A 20,077-nucleotide genomic window follows, 5' to 3' on the forward strand; every position below is an offset into this window, starting at 1 on the left:
TTTCGTTGACTGTGTACCCTAGGCATGTTAGAAGTCTTTTCACAAATGCCAGATGCTGTTGAAGAATGTCCTTGTTCTCTGCTTGAATGAGACAGTCGTCCAAGTAAGGATATATTTGTATTCCTCTTTGTGTGCAGAATGCAATTACTGGTGTCAGGCATTTTGTAAAGACCCTGGGAGCAGTAGATAAGCCAAAGGGCAGTGCTGAGACTTGGTAATGCATTGAGCCAGCCTTGAATCTGAGGTATCTTCTGCATAACTGTCTGATTGGGACATGCAGATACGCCTCTTAAGTCTAGAGTCACCAGCCAAGTGTCCTTGCCCAGCATGGGCAGAAGCTGCTGCAAAGTCAACATTTTGAATTTTGGTATATCCAGGAAAGTGTTCAGAATAGATAGGTCCAGTATTGGCCTCCAGGGCCTTGTCCTTTCTTGGTACCAAGAACAGTCTTGAGTAAAACCCTTGTCTCTGCTCTTGCTTTGGTACTTGATGAATGGCCCCCATGTACATGAGGGGTGAGACTTGTTTTTGTGCCTCTGCCTATTGATTTTTTGGCAGATTTGGCCAGCTGTTTGCCTTTGGCAGGGTATGGAAATGGAACTTGTACCCTTGTGACATGATATTTAGAACCCACTTGTCCTGGGTTATAATGTGTCAATTTTGAGAAAAAAGTGCTAATTTTCCCCCTAAGGGTGCTCCAGGAGATAAGTGCTTGGTGCAGGCAGGGAGAAGTCATTGGGGCCGTTTCCTGTATGGTTGTGGTTTGTCTTCTCCAACTTTGGAGGTAGAAGCACCCCATTGCTTTGACCTGTAGGAACCTTGTGCCTGGGATCTGCCTCTAGGGCATCTGGATCTGCCCCTTTGAGATCTGTCTGACACAGGAAAGGACCAATTCTTTGTAGGCCAGTGTCTGCTAAATCCAGGTGGTTGTACTTGTAAAAAATCTTTGACAGTTTCCATAGATTTAGCTTTGTCCTTCATTTTCTTTAACACCTCCTCTGCCTTAACACCAAACAAAGTATGCTGTAAAGGTGCATCTAATAATTTAACTTTGACATGATCAGGCAGATTTTGTTCCTTTAACCAAGCATGCCTCCTAATTACAGGACCCGTAACTGCGGCCCTGCAGCAGGCCTCCAGAGAGTCAAACCCACATTGCAAAGTATGCTTTCCAACTTGTTCAGCTGCAAGCAATAAATCCTGCATTTCCTTGTTTTCTGCACATTCAGAGTTTAATAACATTTTCTGTTTAAGCAATGCCATGACATGTTGCTGACATTTCAGCATATGAAACTGACATTTTAAGGCCCTTATAGCCAAGATAGTAGATGTGTAAACCTTTTTTCCCCATCTATCCAGTGCCCTAGAATCTCTGTCAGAGGGGGTAGCATTTTTTGCAGCGGAAGCCTTAACTCCTTTGGGACACTGTGAAATAGTTTCTGGGTCTGCAGCAGGGTTTTTAAAAAAGAATTTATGAGAGTCAGGAACCCTGTAATATCGGTCAGGCTTAACAGGAGCTGGAGGTAAGGAGTCAGGGGTAAGACTAGACTCCGAAAATACATCATCTACAATATCTAACACAGGTGGAATGGCAAGTGGCCTGTGTTGAGGTAGTAAAAGGAAATCCCTGAGCCTCTTTAGATTCTGAAAAATCTCTCCCAGTGGAAATGCTCCCTCATGGTATGCAAGGATTCCCCAAAAGAATAGTCCTCTGGAAAAGAAGCTGAAGGTATAGATTCTTCAGCATCAGAATCCTCATGTGGGGAAGAGAATATTCCTGATCAGAAGAGGAATCAGAAGAAATAGAAACCTGATCTGAAGATTCATAGTCAGTCTCTTGCCTAAGCCTCTTATCAGGTGGGGGATGGGAACCCCTGATCAAGGTAATTAAGTCTTCGGCCATTTTGAGCATCTGTTTTTTGGGCACAGAGGCCTGTTCACATAGCTCTTGAGTTTGTTTCTTTGCTTTAGCAGGTGCTTTAGTCTTTGCCTTTGATGCCGAGGTTGATTTAATGTAAAGATGTTTAGGTCTGAATACACCATCAGAAGCCGGTGCCTGCTCAGCGGCTCTGGACCCATCTGAAGGAACAGTATCCGAGGCTCCAATACCTTGAGTTTCCAGAGGCATGGCCGACTCCACGTGGGAGTCGAGTTTCCAGAGGCATGGCCGACTCCACGTGGGAGTCGGTAGCAGCCTGCGACTCTAAAGTAGCGGGCGTCAGGGGCTGCGAAAGTGCCTCACTGAGAACCGGCAACTGGCTTAGGAGAAGCTTCGTCGTTGATTTTGGGCCTCTGTTGTCTATCTCTCTCCTTTGCTTTGCGTTTTTTGTGAACTCCGGTACTCGGATGGCTATCGACGACATTTCTGGATAATTAAACTGGCGTCCAAAATAGTTTAAAGCAAAATCATACCGATGCTTAATAGTACGTTGGTTAAATCTAGCACAAAACAGACAACCAACAACATTGTGATCAGGGCCTAGGCAAGGAATACAGTAAGAATGAAAGTCCTTAAGAGGTATTTGCTTTCCACAAGAAATACAATTATTAACTTTTTCTGACATCGGTCTGAAGCAAAAAAAAAGTTTCCCCAACGGGGTACTTAGCTTTATTGAAGACTTCGGATCTGAAACTCGAACACGAAAATCTCAGGGGTTGGCCGACCGGCACTTGCTTCTGCCTTGGGCACTGCGCGGCAAGAAAGACTAAAGAAAAATGGCGTCAGCCATTTCTTTTACACCGCTGACGACCTGACGTCAGGGAAGGGGCGACAGCAGCCGACGCAGGACCCAGGACTTTGGAATTCAGGCCAGCTGAGGACAACCTGCAAGCAGGATTACCCAAATGTAATGACTGCAACAGTGAAACACGAAGAACACCAAGCAGGTACACTGTTACCTGCAACAGGTGACTGCGTCAGTATCATCAAATGTTAAGTGAGCACCACACTCACACTTTTCACTCCCATTCCTATCTGCACATGATGTTATTGGCAAGTATGTCTGATGAAACCCCATGGGAAACACAACTACACACAGGATGTTAACTCTGAGAAAAGCCCCTCACCAAAGCCTGTGCCACATGACTAGTCACAGTCCTGCCCACCCACAGAAAGGAACAAAAATGGAACAAGTAATCCTAACAGCTGATCCTGCAATTGGGAAAACTGCCAAGTGTTGCTTGGAAAAGACTGTGTGCTGCTCATTTAACTGTTTAGTTACCGAGGTTAGGGTCAAACACTTGCTACAAACGCACTCTGTGGCATCAGGTCTAGGAGCAGCTTCCAGGCTTACATACACCTCACCTCTGTCCCTGTCCACCAGGATTAGTCCTCATTCAGCCTATCATCACAGCAGTCCTACAAGACCATTCCTCCTTAACATCTTTAGAAACTCCTTACTGCCGCACAACACACAAGCACGGACCAGTGCCTGGGGTTTTCCAGGCAAGAGTTTTTCGTAGTTTTCTCTCATTTTCTCACGTGTTACTTCACCTCATTTCATATCCTCTACATCAGAGCTTCTTAAGGTTTCTTTTAATTTTAATACTCAAATATGGACAATCCATAACAGCTGTAGCATCAAAGAAAAATGCTAACACCTTACAAACCATCTCCAATACAACCTGATAGTACACAACTTAACGCCCCTATGAAAGAACACCACTGCCTAACTCACCAAAGCCAAAAAGCTCCCAATATATTGAAAGCCAAGCTCTTACTAGAATCACCAATTCACAAAGTCCTTTATCCTGGGACATACTGCCCTCTCACTTAAACTCTTTACAAAATCCCCCAGATTTAAACTCAAAAGTACCTCTCAATGTCGACCCTACCCTACTTGGTCTAAAAAGTAATCTTCACTGCACTAACCATGTACTCTCCATCGTAACACCTAAACTGTGAGAGTTTGTTCCTCTCTCAAGCAGAGGCATTTTTCACCCAAAGTGCAGCTGCTGTCACTCAGGTCATGTTACATGAACCCTGTAGCTTTTCGCACACTTTTTTCATGAACCCTGCAGCTTCTCTCACACCTTTTTATCCTTATTTCATACTTCCTGGTCTCATCTTGTCACCCCTCATTTATTGCCTCTCTTTATATCCTATGTCACGCTTCTCTCTGCATCGTTCACACTTCTCTCCTTTCTACTCCTCTTCCCTCTGCATACGTCACTCACCTTTTCTCACCATGGTATTCTCACACGGCCTCTTCTAATGTCTTCATACCTCTCTAATGAAATACTGCTACCCTGTAGGACAAGCCACCTCAGTCACTCTGGCTACATCTTATCCAAAAAGCTAAGCTAACCAGAATTCCATTTTATTAGCCGTGCTTTGCCACTGTAAATTGCTTCTTGAATTAAATGTTATAGCATATTCTTGTAATTTCTTTAAGCACAGCCTTGTATCTGTACATGTAATTTGTTCATTTCTTATGCGATCCTATTCACCCAGGCTGTGCCTGCAAAGATCCACTGACAACACCCACTCCCCTGGTAAATAAATATATAAATAAATAGAATTCTTCCATCGCCAGGCTGCGCCTGCAAATCATCCACTGACATCAGCCCACTCCCCTGGTAAATAAATATATAAATAAATGTAATTCTTCCACCGCCGGGCTGCGCCTGCAAATGATCCACTGACATCAGCCCACTCCCCTGGTAAATAAATATATAAATAAATACAATTCTTCCATCGCCAGGCTGCGCCTGCAAATGATCCACTGACATCAGCCCACTCCCCTGGTAAATAAATATATAAATAAATACAAGTCTTCCATCGCCAGGCTGTGCCTGCAAATGATCCACTGACATCAGCCCACTCCCCTGGTAAATAAATATATAAATAAATACAATTCTTCCATCGCCAGGCTGCGCCTGCAAATGATCCACTGACATCAGCCCACTCCCCTGGTAAATAAATATATAAATAAATACAATTCTTCCATCGCCAGGCTGCGCCTGCAAATGATCCACTGACATCAGCCCACTCCCCTGGTAAATAAATATATAAATAAATACAATTCTTCCATCGCCAGGCTGCTCCTGCAAATGATCCACTGACATCAGCCCACTACCCTGGTAAATAAATATATACATAAATACAATTCTTCCATCGCCAGGCTGTGCCTGCAAATGATCCACTGACATCAGCCCACTCCCCTGGTAAATAAATATATAAATAAATACAATTCTTCCATCGTCAGGCTGCGCCTGCAAATGATCCACTGACATCAGCCCACTACCCTGGTAAATAAATATATAAATAAATACAATTCTTCCATCGCCAGGCTGCTCCTGCAAATGATCCACTGACATCAGCCCACTACCCTGGTAAATAAATATATAAATAAAATAAAATTCTTCCATCGCCAGGCTATGCCTGCAAATGATCCACTGACACCAGCCCACTCCTCTGGTAAATAAATATATAAATAAATACAATGCTTCCAGTGATTCTATATCTTTGACATGTTCAACAGGGTCATTACAAAATTAACAAAAATATTCGAGTAATTTCTGACATTTGGCAAATGCTGGAATAATCTTAATAGGAGAACAGACCAGATAATATTTGGTTGGATTCCCATGTCAGATATAAAACACAAATACCTATGAAATAATTGTAGTAGGACAAGTTTAATGGTATTTCACACGTTAAAAACTCAGAACAAAAAGTAAAAAAAATCTCCAGTCAAGCGCTTTCGTCCATAATAATTCAGAACTTCATCAGAACAACATACACAGAATTACCAGTAGTTTAAATAGTGAAAAAATACCACCTCCCATCAATTAAAATAACGAGGTACTTAGCTTTTAGACGTTTTCGAGAGCAGGAGCGAAGCAAACGATGTGACACTGTCTGCGGCTGAAAGTTCTGAGGTTTGTGCGTGCAGACATCACATTTAAGGTCCCTTGTTTGTGGCCCTACGTGTGACATCCCACGCACCTACAGCAACCAGGCTTAAGCTTTTGTACAGGAGCCAACGTCGGGTTGACTGAGGCAGGAAATCCCACAGTAAGAATACTGCAACATAGGAATCTACCACCTCTAAAATTGGAGGAACAGCCAAGGGTCTGTGCTGCGGGAGATCTAGGAACTCCCAGACCTTCTTTGTTGATTGAGCTACTCCTGTGCCTGCCACTGGAAATGCAGTTTCCCCAAAGGTAATGTCCTTAGGAGGTAAAAAAGAAGGTAAAATCTCCTCTGAATCAGAATCCTCAGAGGACAGAGTCCACCCGATCAGAATCCTCATCTGAATCAGGGAGTTCTGAAAGGGACTCAGGAGTGGTATCTTGCTTCCTTTTTCCTGGTAAAAATTCATGGGGAAATTGCCTGCCTCTAACCAGAGAAATAAAGTTTTCAGCCAGCCTAAGTGTTGTTGGTATTCAGGGTGCCAGGAGCCAGTAGGCCTAGACACAGGTCCTGAGGTCGAACCCTTTTTTGTTGTAGTTTTTGTCTTGGGCCTGTGTGTCTGCGCTACTCTGATGCTAGTCTCATGATAGGTAAAAATGGCTGAGGATCTATACAGGAAGAATGCAGAGTCCCTGTAATCACAACTATGCAGGTAAAAGCTGCACTCTCTAAATCTAAAAAAACAGCATCCATGGGACCGGACAACATCCCAGGCTGCGTTTTACATGAACTTCAGAATGAAATGGCACCGCACTTGAGCACCATGTTCAAAAATAGCCTCTCATCAGGCTTTGTGCCCACTGAATGACGCACAGCAACAGTTATCCCACTCCACAAAGGGAGAGCCACCACTGACGCCGGGAACTATCGACCTATTAAGCCTGACGAGCCTGGTCTGCAAGGCCATGGAACGTATCATCATGGAACTCATAAACAAAGACATTGGTAACCTCCAAACTCTAGATCCCACCCAGTTCGGGTTTGTGAATGCAGATCATGCCTCCTGAACTTGATCGACTTCTTTGAGGCCGTCACCAAAGCCATAGACGAGGGTAAGGTGGTTCACACAGCCTATCCTGACCTCGCCAAGGCTTTCAACACCATCCCCCATTCCGGAATTATAGCTGAACTCACTAAACTAGGTATAAATCCCTACGGCACAAGATGGGTTGCCAACTGCCTCACTGACAGAACCCATACTTTAAAAGTTGCAGACTCCAAATCTGACCTCAAAGCAGTGACAAGTGGAGTACCACAGGGTTCTGTCCGGGGACCTCTCCTGTTTGGTATCTTCTTCTCTGAAGTACAGGCCAACAGAGAAGGCCTCTGGCTGATGAAGTTCACAGATGACTGCAAACTAGGAGCTATAGTCAAGTCCCCAAATGATGTGGACATCCTACAGAAGGGCCTCACTGAGACAGATGCCTGGTATCAGAGCCATGGCCTCAAGCTCAATGTCAAAAAGTGCAGTGTCATCCCCTTTGGTAAAAACTCTGTACCCATGAACTACCACATAGGCAGCAATCCACTTAACACCAAATGTGTGACAAGAGACCTTGGGACCCAGGTGGACAGTAGTCTCTCCTTTGATAGTCACATCTCCACAGTAGTCAGGAAGTCCTTCTACGTGGCACACCTCATCATAAAAGGGTTCTTATCCAGGAAAAAAGAGGTAATTGTTCCGCTCTACTCGACACTCATTAGACCTATTAGAGAGTACAACGCCCCTTTCGGAATGTACCTCACAAGACATCTGCAGCAGCTGGAAAGGCCACAGAAGTACCTCACAAAGAGGATTACTGGCCTCAAACAAATTTCCTATACTGATCGCCTCAAAATACTCCAACTTTACTCCGTAGCATATCGCCTACTCCGAGGTGATCTCTGCCTAACATATAAAGCTGTGTCAAACCCAGAGCTGTTGGGACATGCTACACCTAAAGAAATCCCAAACCCTCCGAGCTACACGCTCTAGGGACCTAAACTTTGTCACCGCAATAATCAGGACATGCTGGAGGGATAGATTCCTGTCCCAGAGACTTCCCATACTCTGTAACAGGCTACCCATCTATGTCAAGCAAAGTTCTTCATTAGCACTCCAAGAAAAATCTTGATGAGAAGATGGGAAATAGGAAATACACCCCGGGGATCACTTCCGTGTCTCTGCTCGACAGTGACAGAAGAAAATAACTTTCTTGGGTGGCGTAAGCCAGGGAACCTTGTTGGCTAGGCTTACGTAGGCCTGTGGGCCGATAGCCTAGTACCTACCTAGGAAGGACGGCCCAGGGGAGCGTCATCGGTTGTGGACTGTTCACCGGAAGCCAAATCTTGCAAAGTGACTACAGATCAAACTGACAAACTGTAAGCCATGGCCTGCGCTGAAGCAGAGGGACGTGACAGCTTGTCGGGCCCCAAATGGGTCTCGACAGAGTCCTATGCCACCATTTGGCATGCAGAATAGGGCTGTGAATATGCCTCACCTTCCTGTGCAATGATAAACCTGGGGAGACTGGCGGACGGTGAACTGGTGTCATCGAAGGCCCTACGTTTATTTATTTTTTCCTTCTTATGCTTAGGGAATTCAATTTCGGGACAACCGGTGTACACCATCGCAATATGGGATGTGGACTGCTGACTAAGTTGCTTAGACAAAATTTCAGCTCTATGCCTTATAGTTCTGGTATTAAAATGGGTGTACAGATAGCAATTAGGGACATCTTGGTTTGGGCCTAAGCATGTGACACACAAAGTATGAAAGTTTCTCTGTGGGATTTGTTTTCTACTGCGGAGACAGCTGTTAACTTTATCTGACATGAAAGAAAAAGAGTTCCTCAATGGGGTACATAGCTTTTAGAATATTTCTCACTCCAGTGCAGACCGATCAATGCACTCATTATTGATTCAGGCCCTCGTGGCAAGAAAGACTGATGTCATGGTGTAGGCTGGCTCCCTTTATACCAGAATGTACAGACATCAGGGTAGAGCGCCTGCTAGCCTTAGGAGGAGAGAATTTTCTACTCTGGTAGTCGTGGCTAACCAAGTGCTTCCGAAGCAGGAAATCCCATACGTCAATGAAACACAAAGAAAATATCTTGGTTCTGGCATGCCACCTCTGCCATGAGGGTGACATCTACTGTTTGAGTTCCACCCCTCTGCCTCTGGGGGAACTAATTCCCCACGTGTCCTGGAAAGATCCTCGGGATTTTTTGAAGCACATTTTTCCCACCATCTTGATGATTCCTTGAAAAGGTTCTTTGAGGGGTGGAAAAAATGTACATCCATGGCATGAAGAGTCTTTCCATCCTTCTCACACTTGGACAATGTATCTTTAACCTTGGAGGCAAAAGAGGGAGAAGCCATCAAAAGGAGCATCGACAAAGACTTAAAGGGCTCTGCACATTCAAATAAGCGCATACAGTCATATCTCCTAATAGCAACACCAGTATCCGCTGCCCTTGAGGTTCCTTCTGTTACATTAGAAAAACGACTCATGGAAGAGATGGATGTCAATTGTAGTGTACCCAAACTGAGAGGTGACAAGATGCTTTCACCTCTTCAGAAACTGATCCTGAGACGTAATCCGATACCGCCTTAATCAGATCCCTCTGTAGTCTTGTGAAATGTGCCAAATAGTTCTGAGACCTTTAGGTGAAGGTCAAAGCATAGACATGTTTCCCAATCTGTCCATCGTCTGGGATTCCTTGTTCCAGGATGAACACAGAAACTTTCTTCTGCAAATTCCTTCTTAGTGGCCACTGCCATGACCACGGCATCAACAGGCACATTCTTGGAATAAAACTGTTTATCCTCTTGTGTGATCATGATTTTATCAGGCTTCCTGGGAATTGGTTCAATAGTGTCTGCATCCTGCCATGCCCGCCACGAGATCTAAAGTTAATGAGCTCATCAGTGGGCAAGGTCACCCAGGAAGGCCAGTACTCAATACCTCCAGGAGTTCAGATTCCTTCAAGGAAGGGTTGCCAAGCTTCTAACCACCTCTCTGTTTTAGGATTTCTAGGATGTCCATGGGGACCTTTCATCCTCCTCAAAATCTGAACCTTTGGTGATAGATTCAGGGGAATCTAAATGCTTCATCTTGCATATTTTCTTCTTAGTGACCTCTTCAGTGGGGTACTCTGGGAAGGTGTCAGCAGAAGTGGGGATACCCTGATGGGAAATCCAGGGGTTTAGTTACCAACTTTCCCTCTGGAGAGGACAGATGAGACTCCAGACACAGAGACAGTTTAGAGGATCCGTGGGAGTAGGTGCTGAGTCAGGGGTGCGGATGGTGGACTACCACATTGAGGGATAGAACCACGGATCTGAGACAGTAAGTCTCTGATCCACAGTCCCACCCTGCCCAGAGGGCAATTCTCCCGAAACTGAGGTCCGAGCCGAACTGACCACTGTCAAGGCTCTGAGGTGTAGAGACAACTCCAAAACCCTTGGAATCAAGTGAAGCACTTCAGACCCAACAGGGTAGAATTGCCTCTGATAGCTCTCTAGATTCGACTGAACCGAACAGCTTAGAGCACATCTTGGATTACAGGACAACAGGATTCTTGGATTCAAAGCTGACAGGCCCAGATAACTCAGATCCAGGGGCTCTGAGACCCTGAAATAAGTCAGAGGAGGTACTAGCAATGGTGGAGTAATGGAAGTATGGATCTCCTGACCCAACGGGGTAGGAGCCAGAAGGATAATGGACTGGCTCTGCACAGAGTGAATTTTTCTCACTAATCTCTCCAAATCGTCTTCAGTAAGGCTTCTGGAAGAGCAAGTGGACATCCCGACGAAGATCTTGGCCTCTTTAAGAAGGGGGGAGGAACTGGGTCCACTGTAGGTATTTTGTTCTAGGTAAAACTACCACATCATCAGGTCTCTGTGTCAGATCCAAGGATGGCATTTTTTATAGAGCATTGAAGAACAACCAACAACAGGTATGAGTTACATGGTCCAGCAAAAACTTAAAGTTTGGATTTGTACCAGAGGTATCGATTTCCATGACTCAGTTGGGGAGCTTTGAAACAGGCTTTCTACAAATTATGTATATCATGGCTTTCAACACTAACTCAAAAGAACTGACAGAGTGGCGAATCTTTATCAAACTCTCCCTATGACTTATTAGTTTTTCATCAGAATTTGTTAAACTTGCTTCACAAAATCTCTGTAGTGTATGTTTATCTCCTTTACGAATGTGTTTTTAAACATAATAATGTATTGTCACAGTAGGATATGAAGCCTAGCAAGCTGTTTAACAGTGTATACTTTGTTTAGGCTCTACTAACCTGTTTAACAATTTGCTGTATACTTTAGACCATAACCTTTTGCATTACATTGTACTTTGTTGCATAATCTGTACTGTACAGTATTCTCCACATTTGCATCACACTGTTTGTCAGGAATGTAACTAAACTCTTGCTTAATGACTTTATTAGTGGTGTCTGTTGAGAAATCCCTGGGCATTCATGTTACTTATTGGCACTTTTTTTCCCCACGGATGCCATTAAAAATGGGATTTCCTGGATGGACATGCTCAGTTAAACAAAAATTCCTGCACTACCAAGGACAACTCAAAAATAAAGTATAAAACATTCCAGGTGTTCCCTTAGTCCACAGTTGTGAGATTAACTTGAGTTGTAGGGCTGAGAGGAACATACTTTCAAAGCCACAGTTTAACCAAGGAGCCATCATGCAGGGTCTTCCAGGGTTTCTACGGCCAGCAATGTGCACAAAACTCAACCTCTCCCTAGCCTAAAGGAAATGCACAATGAGGGTGGAAGCTATATTTTCAATGAGTTTTTGAAAATTGCCGGTTTCCTGATCCCTTCCTGTGCTTTGTGCACCCAAAGAGTCTGCAGAAAACTCATCTTCTGAGCTTCACACCAGCTGACACTTGCGCACGGATGGTAAAAATGAAAAAGTGCTCTTGACCTTATCACACTTTGTCCTCCTGATGGCTAGTGTTTCTGCAACTGTCAAGACCCCATATGACCAGCAGAAACATACTTAATCAAATGACCAAAAATAACAATTTAAGGCAGATTCAGTTATAAGGATAAAACGGATGTTTGTTTTGTTGGCTTGGAATGGTGCTCCCTGAACCAACAACACTGTTGCTTTCACAGGTCACTACATCCTTAGGGTAAAAGGAAACACCTCCATCTGCAGTGATTCCACCCCAGCAGAATCTGTGAATCTCCTGATAAAATATTCTTCATCTCACTCAATACCAACTGTGCTACTAGCTTCGGCACTAAAGACAAACAGTGGGGGGTCCTGGCCAGCAGTATGACTACTGCTACAACACTAACATTTCTGCATTAAATAAGAAACAAAAGGGCTGTTTGTTCAATCTAGTCTGTGTGACACTGTAATGTCTGCCAATGGCAGTCAAGCATGACTACTGCTACAACACTAACATTTCTGCATTAAATAAGAAACAAAAGGGCTGCCTGTACAATCTAGTCTGCATGTGACACTGTAATGTCTGCCAATGGCAGTCAAGCATGACTACTGCTACAACACTAACATTTCTGCATTAAATAAGAAACAAAAGGGCTGTTTGTACAATCTAGTCTGCGTGACACTGTAATGTCTGCCAATGGTAGTCAAGCATGACTACTGCTACAACACTAACATTTCTGCATTAAATAAGAAACAAAAGGGCTGTTTGTACAATCTAGTCTGCGTGACACTGTAATGTCTGCCAATGTCAGTCAAGCATGACTACTGCTACAACACTAACATTTCTGCATTAAATAAGAAACAAAAGGGCTGTTTGTACAATCTAGTCTACGTGACACTGTAATGTCTACCAATGGTAGTCAAGCATGACTACTGCTACAACACTAACATTTCTGCATTAAATAAGAAACAAAAGGGCTGTTTGTACAATCTAGTCTGTGTGACACTGTAATGTCTGCCAATGGCAGTCAAGCATGACTACTGCTACAACACTAACATTTCTGCATTAAATAAGAAACAAAAGGGCTGCCTGTACAATCTAGTCTGCATGTGACACTGTAATGTCTGCCAATGGCAGTCAAGCATGACTACTGCTACAACACTAACATTTCTGCATTAAATAAGAAACAAAAGGGCTGTTTGTACAATCTAGTCTGCATGACACTGTAATGTCTGCCAATGGTAGTCAAGCATGACTACTGCTACAACACTAACATTTCTGCATTAAATAAGAAACAAAAGGGCTGTCTGTACAATCTAGTCTGCGCGTGACACTGTAATGTCTGCCAATGGCAGTCAAGCATGACTACTGCTACAACACTAACATTTCTGCATTAAATAAGAAACAAAAGGGCTGTTTGTACAATCTAGTCTGCGTGACACTGTAATGTCTGCCAATGGCAGTCAAGCATGACTACTGCTACAACACTAACATTTCTGCATTAAATAAGAAACAAAAGGGCTGTTTGTACAATCTAGTCTGGTGACACTGTAATGTCTGCCAATGGTAGTCAAGCAGGACTACTGCTACAACACTAACATTTCTGCATTAACTTAGAAACAAAAGGGCTGTTTGTACAATCTAGTCTGCGTGACACTGTAATGTCTGCCAATGGTAGTCAAGCATGACTACTGCTACAACACTAACATTTCTGCATTAAATAAGAAACAAAAGGGCTGTTTGTACAATCTAGTCTGCGTGACACTGTAATGTCTGCCAATGGTAGTCAAGCATGACTACTGCTACAACACTAACATTTCTGCATTAAATAAGAAACAAAAGGGCTGTTTGTACAATCTAGTCTGCGTGACACTGTAATGTCTGCCAATGGTAGTCAAGCATAACTACTGCTACAACACTAACATTTCTGCATTAAATAAGAAACAAAAGGGCTGTTTGTACAATATAGTCTGCGTGTGACACTGTAATGTCTGCCAATGGTAGTCAAGCATGACTACTGCTACAACACTAACATTTCTGCATTAAATAAGAAACAAAAGGGCTGTTTGTACAATCTAGTCTGTGTGACACTGTAATGCCTGCCAATGGCAGTCAAGCATGACTACTGCTACAACACTAACATTTCTGCATTAAATAAGAAACAAAAGGGCTGTTTGTACAATCTAGTCTGCGTGACACTGTAATGTCTGCCAATGGCAGTCAAGCATGACTACTGCTACACCACTAACATTTCTGCATTAAATAAGAAACAAAAGGGCTGTTTGTACAATCTAGTCTGCGTGACACTGTAATGTCTGTCAATGGCAGTCAAGCATGACTACTGCTACAACACTAACATTTCTGCATTAAATAAGAAACAAAAGGGCTGTTTGCTGCGTGACACTGTAATGTCTGCCAATGGTAGTCAAGCATGACTACTGCTACAACACTAACATTTCTGCATTAAATAAGAAACAAAAGGGCTGTTTGTACAATCTAGTCTGCGTGACACTGTAATGTCTGCCAATGGTAGTCAAGCATGACTACTGCTACAACACTAACATTTCTGCATTAAATAAGAAACAAAAGGGCTGTTTGTACAATCTAGTCTGTGTGACACTGTAATGTCTGCCAATGGCAGTCAAGCATGACTACTGCTACAACACTAACATTTCTGCATTAAATAAGAAACAAAAGGGCTGTTTGTACAATCTAGTCTAAGTGACACTGTAATGTCTGCCAATGGCAGTCAAGCATGACTACTGCTACAACACTAACATTTCTGCATTAAATAAGAAACAAAAGGGCTGTTTGTACAATCTAGTCTGCGTGACACTGTAATGTCTGCCAATGGCAGTCAAGCATGACTACTGCTACAACACTAACATTTCTGCATTAAATAAGAAACAAAAGGGCTGTTTGTACAATCTAGTGACACTGCAATGTCTGCCAATGGTAGTCAAGCATGACTACTGCTACAACACTAACATTTCTGCATTAAATAAGAAACAAAAGGGCTGTTTGTACAATCTAGTCTGCGTGTGACACTGAAATGTCTGCCAATGGTAGTCAAGCAAAGGAGCTAGAGAATGCAAACCACTCAGGACCTCAGAAAAGGAAAGGTCAGACGTGGCCAGCAGCAGGCAAACCACTGGTGCTAGGACTAGGACCTCAGAAAAGGAAAGGTCAGAAGTGGCAAGCAGCTGGCAAACCACTGGCGCTAGGACTAGGACCTCAGAAAAGGAAACGTCAGAAGTGGCCAGCAGCAGGCAAACCACTGGTGCTAAAACTACGATCTCAGAAAAGGAAAGGTCAGAAGTGGCCAGCAGCAGGCAAACCACTGGTGCTAAGACTAGGACCTCAGAAAAGGAAACGTCAGAAGTGGCCAGCAGCAGGCAAACCACTGGTGCTAAGACTAGGACCTCAGAAAAGGAAAGGTCAGAAGTGAACAGCAGCTGGCAAACCACTGGTGCTAAGACTAGGACCTCAGAAAAGGAAAGGTCAGAAGTGAACAGCAGCTGGCAAACCACTGGTGCTAAGACTAGGACCTCAGAAAAGGAAAGGTCAGAAGTGAACAGTAGCTGGCAAACCACTGGTGCTAAGACTAGGACCTCAGAAAAGGAAAGGTCAGAAGTGGCCAGCAGCAGGCCTGCAAATGTTCTTCATAACTTGCAACAGTCGACAAACATGGTAAGATGATAGCATCTACAAAAACCTCAAGTAAGGTTAGAGTCATACATTTCTGCAGCCTCTTCAGCTTCAGGCAAAAGTCATGCTCAGTTCCATTTCAAGATTCAAGAGGACATCATCAGTCTAAAGGTACTCTCTGCACTCCTTGCCCAAGCAGACTGTTAGTGAGAGAGAAAGAACGGAAGGATGTCCAACCAATAAAGTCAGGAGTTGTGAGTTTCCCTGAACTAATTACTACAACACAGTACTAGTAAGCACACTAAAACATGCCTGCATCTTGTCTACAGAATCAGCAAAGGCCCCTCAAATCCACTACTCCAAATCAAGCATTCCTAATTAAGGCAGAAACACATTTTCATTTGTAATACAAACTGTAGAAACAGCATTTGTTTAATTATATCTTCTGTTTAAAAAAAAAAATTCTTGATGGCATTTGCTCAATCTGGGGCAGTACATGTCAGCAAGCATTCAAAATAAAACACTGCAGCTTCTGCCCTGTTCAGGGCAATACACAGACTAATTGCAGGTGTACATTAAAACACTGCAGCTTCTGCCCTGTTCAGGGCAATATACAGACTAACTGCAGGTGTACATTAAAACACTGCAGCTTCTGCCCTGTTCAGGGCAATACACAGACTAACTGCAGGTGTACATTAAAACACTGCAGCTTCTGCCCTGTTCAGGGCAATACACAGACTAACTGCAGGTGTACATTAAAACACTGCAGCTTCTGCCCTGTTCAGGGCAATACAAAGACTTTAACTGCAGGTGTACATTAAAACACTGCAGCTTCTGCCCTGTTCAGGGCAATACACAGACTTTAACTGCAGGTGTACATTAAAACACTGCAGCTTCTGCCCTGTTCAGGGCAATACACAGACTTTAACTGCAGGTGTACATTAAAACACTGCAGCTTCTGCCCTGTTCAGGGCAATACACAGACTAACTGCAGGTGTACATTAAAACACTGCAGCTTCTGCCCTGTTCAGGGCAATACACAGACTAACTGCAGGTGTACATTAAAACACTGCAGCTTCTGCCCTGTTCAGGGCAATACACAGACTAACCTGCAGGTGTACATTAAAACACTGCAGCTTCTGCCCTGTTCAGGGCAATACACAGACTAACCTGCAGGTGTACATTAAAACACTGCAGCTTCTGACCTGTTCAGGGCAATACACAGACTTTAACTGCAGGTGTACATTAAAACACTGCAGCTTCTGCCCTGTTCAGGGCAATACACAGACTTTAACTGCAGGTGTACATTAAAACACTGCAGTTTCTGCCCTGTTCAGGGCAATACACAGACTTTAACTGCGGGTGTACATTAAAACACTGCAGCTTCTGCCCTGTGCAGGGCAATACACAGACTTTAACTGCAGGTGTACATTAAAACACTGCAGCTTCTACCCTGTTCAGGACAATACACGAACTTTAACTGCAGGTGTACATTAAAACACTGCAGCTTCTGCCCTGTTCAGGGCAATACACGAACTTTAACTGCGGGTGTACATTAAAACACTGCGGCTTCTGCCCTGTTCAGGGCAATACAGACTAACTGCAGGTGTACATTAAAACACTGCGGCTTCTGCCCTGTTCAGGGCAATACACGAACTAACTGCAGGTGTACATTAAAACACTGCGGCTTCTGCCCTGTTCAGGGCAATACACAGACTAACTGCGGGTGTACATTAAAACACTGCAGCTTCTGCCCTGTTCAGGGCAATACACGAACAACTGCAGGTGTACATTAAAACACTGCAGCTTCTGCCCTGTTCAGGGCAATACAAAGACTTTAACTGCAGGTGTACATTAAAACACTGCAGCTTCTGCCCTGTTCAGGGCAATACACAGACTTTAACTGCAGGTGTACATTAAAACACTGCAGCTTCTGCCCTGTTCAGGGCAATACACAGACTAACTGCAGGTGTACATTAAAACACTGCAGCTTCTGCCCTGTTCAGGGCAATACACAGACTAACTGCAGGTGTACATTAAAACACTGCAGCTTCTGCCCTGTTCAGGGCAATACACAGACTTTAACTGCAGGTGTACATTAAAACACTGCAGCTTCTGCCCTGTTCAGGGCAATACACAGACTAACTGCAGGTGAACATTAAAACACTGCAGCTTCTGCCCTGTTCAGGGCAATACACAGACTAACTGCAGGTGAACATTAAGTGCAAGGTAAAGAGCACGAAATACAGCAGCTCATTTCCTGTGCAGATTATTATAAACGTTTAGAGCGTTCTTACCTGCTATTACCGTATTCACACACTTCCTGTGCAGATTATTATAAATGTTTAGAGCGTTCTTACCTGCTATTACCGTATTCACACACTTCCTGTGCAGATTATTATAAATGTTTGGAGCGTTCTTACCTGCTATTACCGTATTCACACACTTCCTGTGCAGATTATTATAAATGTTTAGAGCGTTCTTACCTGCTATTACCGTATTCACACACTTCCTGTGCAGATTATTATAAATGTTTAGAGCGTTCTTACCTGCTATTACCGTATTCACACACTTCCTGTGCAGATTATTATAAATGTTTGGAGCGTTCTTACCTGCTATTACCGTATTCACACACTTCCTGTGCAGATTATTATAAATGTTTAGAGCGTTCTTACCTGCTATTACCGTATTCACACACTTCCTGTGCAGATTATTATAAATGTTTGGAGCGTTCTTACCTGCTATTACCGTATTCACACATTTCCTGTGCAGATTATTATAAATGTTTGGAGCGTTCTTACCTGCTATTACCGTATTCACACACTTCCTGTGCAGATTATTATAAATGTTTAGAGCGTTCTTACCTGCTATTACCGTATTCACACATTTCCTGTGCAGATTATTATAAATGTTTGGAGCATTCTTACCTGCTATTACCGTATTCACACACTTCCTGTGCAGATTATTATAAATGTTTAGAGCGTTCTTACCTGCTATTACCGTATTCACACACTCATAAAGTAAGGACATGGCTGATGTGCTAAAAAGAGAAAAACAAATCATTTAAAACGTAGCCATGTATGTATCAATGTCATCATTACAAACCACTAGTTTAAAAGAAGATTTTATATATATATATATACACACACACACACACACACACACACACATATATCATCAATGTCAACTTTACCCCTTACACATTGTAGTCCAAACTTCCATACTATGTTGATTTCCAGTAAAATACGAATCTGCACACCACACTACAGTATGTGGTCAGGAATGACTTCTTTATAAACATGGAATTTCTTTTAATCCACAAACACAACTGAATCATTTCAAATTAGGAAGAGTGAAGTTAGCAATTTTCCGTTTCTCATTCCTACGTCTCAGAAATGACAGCTAAGTGTCTGCATTAACGCTGTTACACTTAAATCTTCTATTCTGGTTGTGAGAAACATTAGCTTGAGTTAAGACAAAGTCTATAAGCAATACTTCTGAATGTAAAATCTTGCTGTAGAAACAATTGACCTTACTTAAGCAATACAAGCTCTTTCCCAAGGACAAGCTGAAACAAAGTACATTTGTTGTTACGAACGAGCCTTGCTGCAACTCCAGCCACTACTGCCTGCCTGTATTCCAACACACCCAAAGTAGTAACATTAGCTCACTCTAGTACAAAAGTAAAAATTCATTTCAATTTACCTTAATGCGAGACCCGAGGGTTCATGGTATCTTGTGTCTCAAACGCAGTGAGATAACATTAATCCCTTGAAACAGATGAATTCTGCTGCAATGGTTGTTAGTAAAACAGGCATGTATTATGAGAATATGCTATAAATATAATGTTTTTGTCTTTCTTGACAGTAGTTTTGTTGGCTCATACTGGAGCTAGTAAAAGGAATCACAACACTCAAGCTGCCTGACATTTTTTCACAACATAAACCAACCATAAAGGAAAAAAAAGACACCAAATAAAAGGGGATTTGCAAAACTAAAATGTCCAGAAATTCTAAAGTGAGCAAGGAAAAGTAATACTTTTGTGGATAAGAGAAATAACTTAAAATGTGCCACAATATGGCAAATGATAGATAACCGCTTCTGAAGCATGGCCATCATTTGTTTTCTTTATGCAATAACCTTTGTGTGTCAGTGAGCAAGAATTTTGGTGTTTTAGACATCACGCTAGCTTGACCGGCAACAATAAAATTTATTTTATTTATTTACTTACTTTGCTGACCAGATTACTGTCACTAGGCCAATGGCCTCTCTTCAGGGGAGATACGAGATGGTATTCATACTGACTAGGAGACACTTGGCCAGGACATTAGGGAACTGCCCCTACTTGTTATTGTTGCAAGTGGAACTCATTTTGGAGGAGCACTTCCTGTTTCTGTTCCAGGTACAGAGCCAGTCTGGAGAAACAGGCAGCCAGACGTAGAGAGGAGGAGATGGAGTGGTGAAAGAAACGGAGGAGAAAGCAAATATCAAGACCGGAGAATGTGTGCAGAATTCCAAGGAAATGCTTCAAAGAAATCTGTTTGATGGAGAGGAGTCAGCAAATGATGGATGCATAATTACACCCCCAAAAAAGTGAAAACAGT

At 43.0% G+C, this 20,077-nt stretch overlaps 1 protein-coding gene and 1 long non-coding RNA gene across 2 annotated transcripts in view; one reads left to right on the forward strand and one right to left on the reverse strand.

Moving 5' to 3' along the window:
• The window catches only part of LOC122788425, a 76,423-nt gene extending 57,894 nt beyond the window's left edge, over window positions 1–18,529 (reverse strand). Inside the window, exon 1 of the long non-coding RNA XR_006362659.1 lies at window positions 18,464–18,529. This is a non-coding gene — a long non-coding RNA (uncharacterized LOC122788425). The remainder of the gene's footprint in view (window positions 1–18,463) is intronic.
• The window catches only part of AP3D1 (adaptor related protein complex 3 subunit delta 1), a 3,080,434-nt gene that overhangs the window by 785,613 nt on the left and 2,274,744 nt on the right, over window positions 1–20,077 (forward strand). The window lies entirely within an intron of this gene.

This window comes from Protopterus annectens, chromosome 13.part0 (assembly GCF_019279795.1).
Source record: "Protopterus annectens isolate FY-2018-M chromosome 13.part0, PAN1.0, whole genome shotgun sequence".
NCBI lineage: Eukaryota > Metazoa > Chordata > Ceratodontiformes > Protopteridae > Protopterus > Protopterus annectens.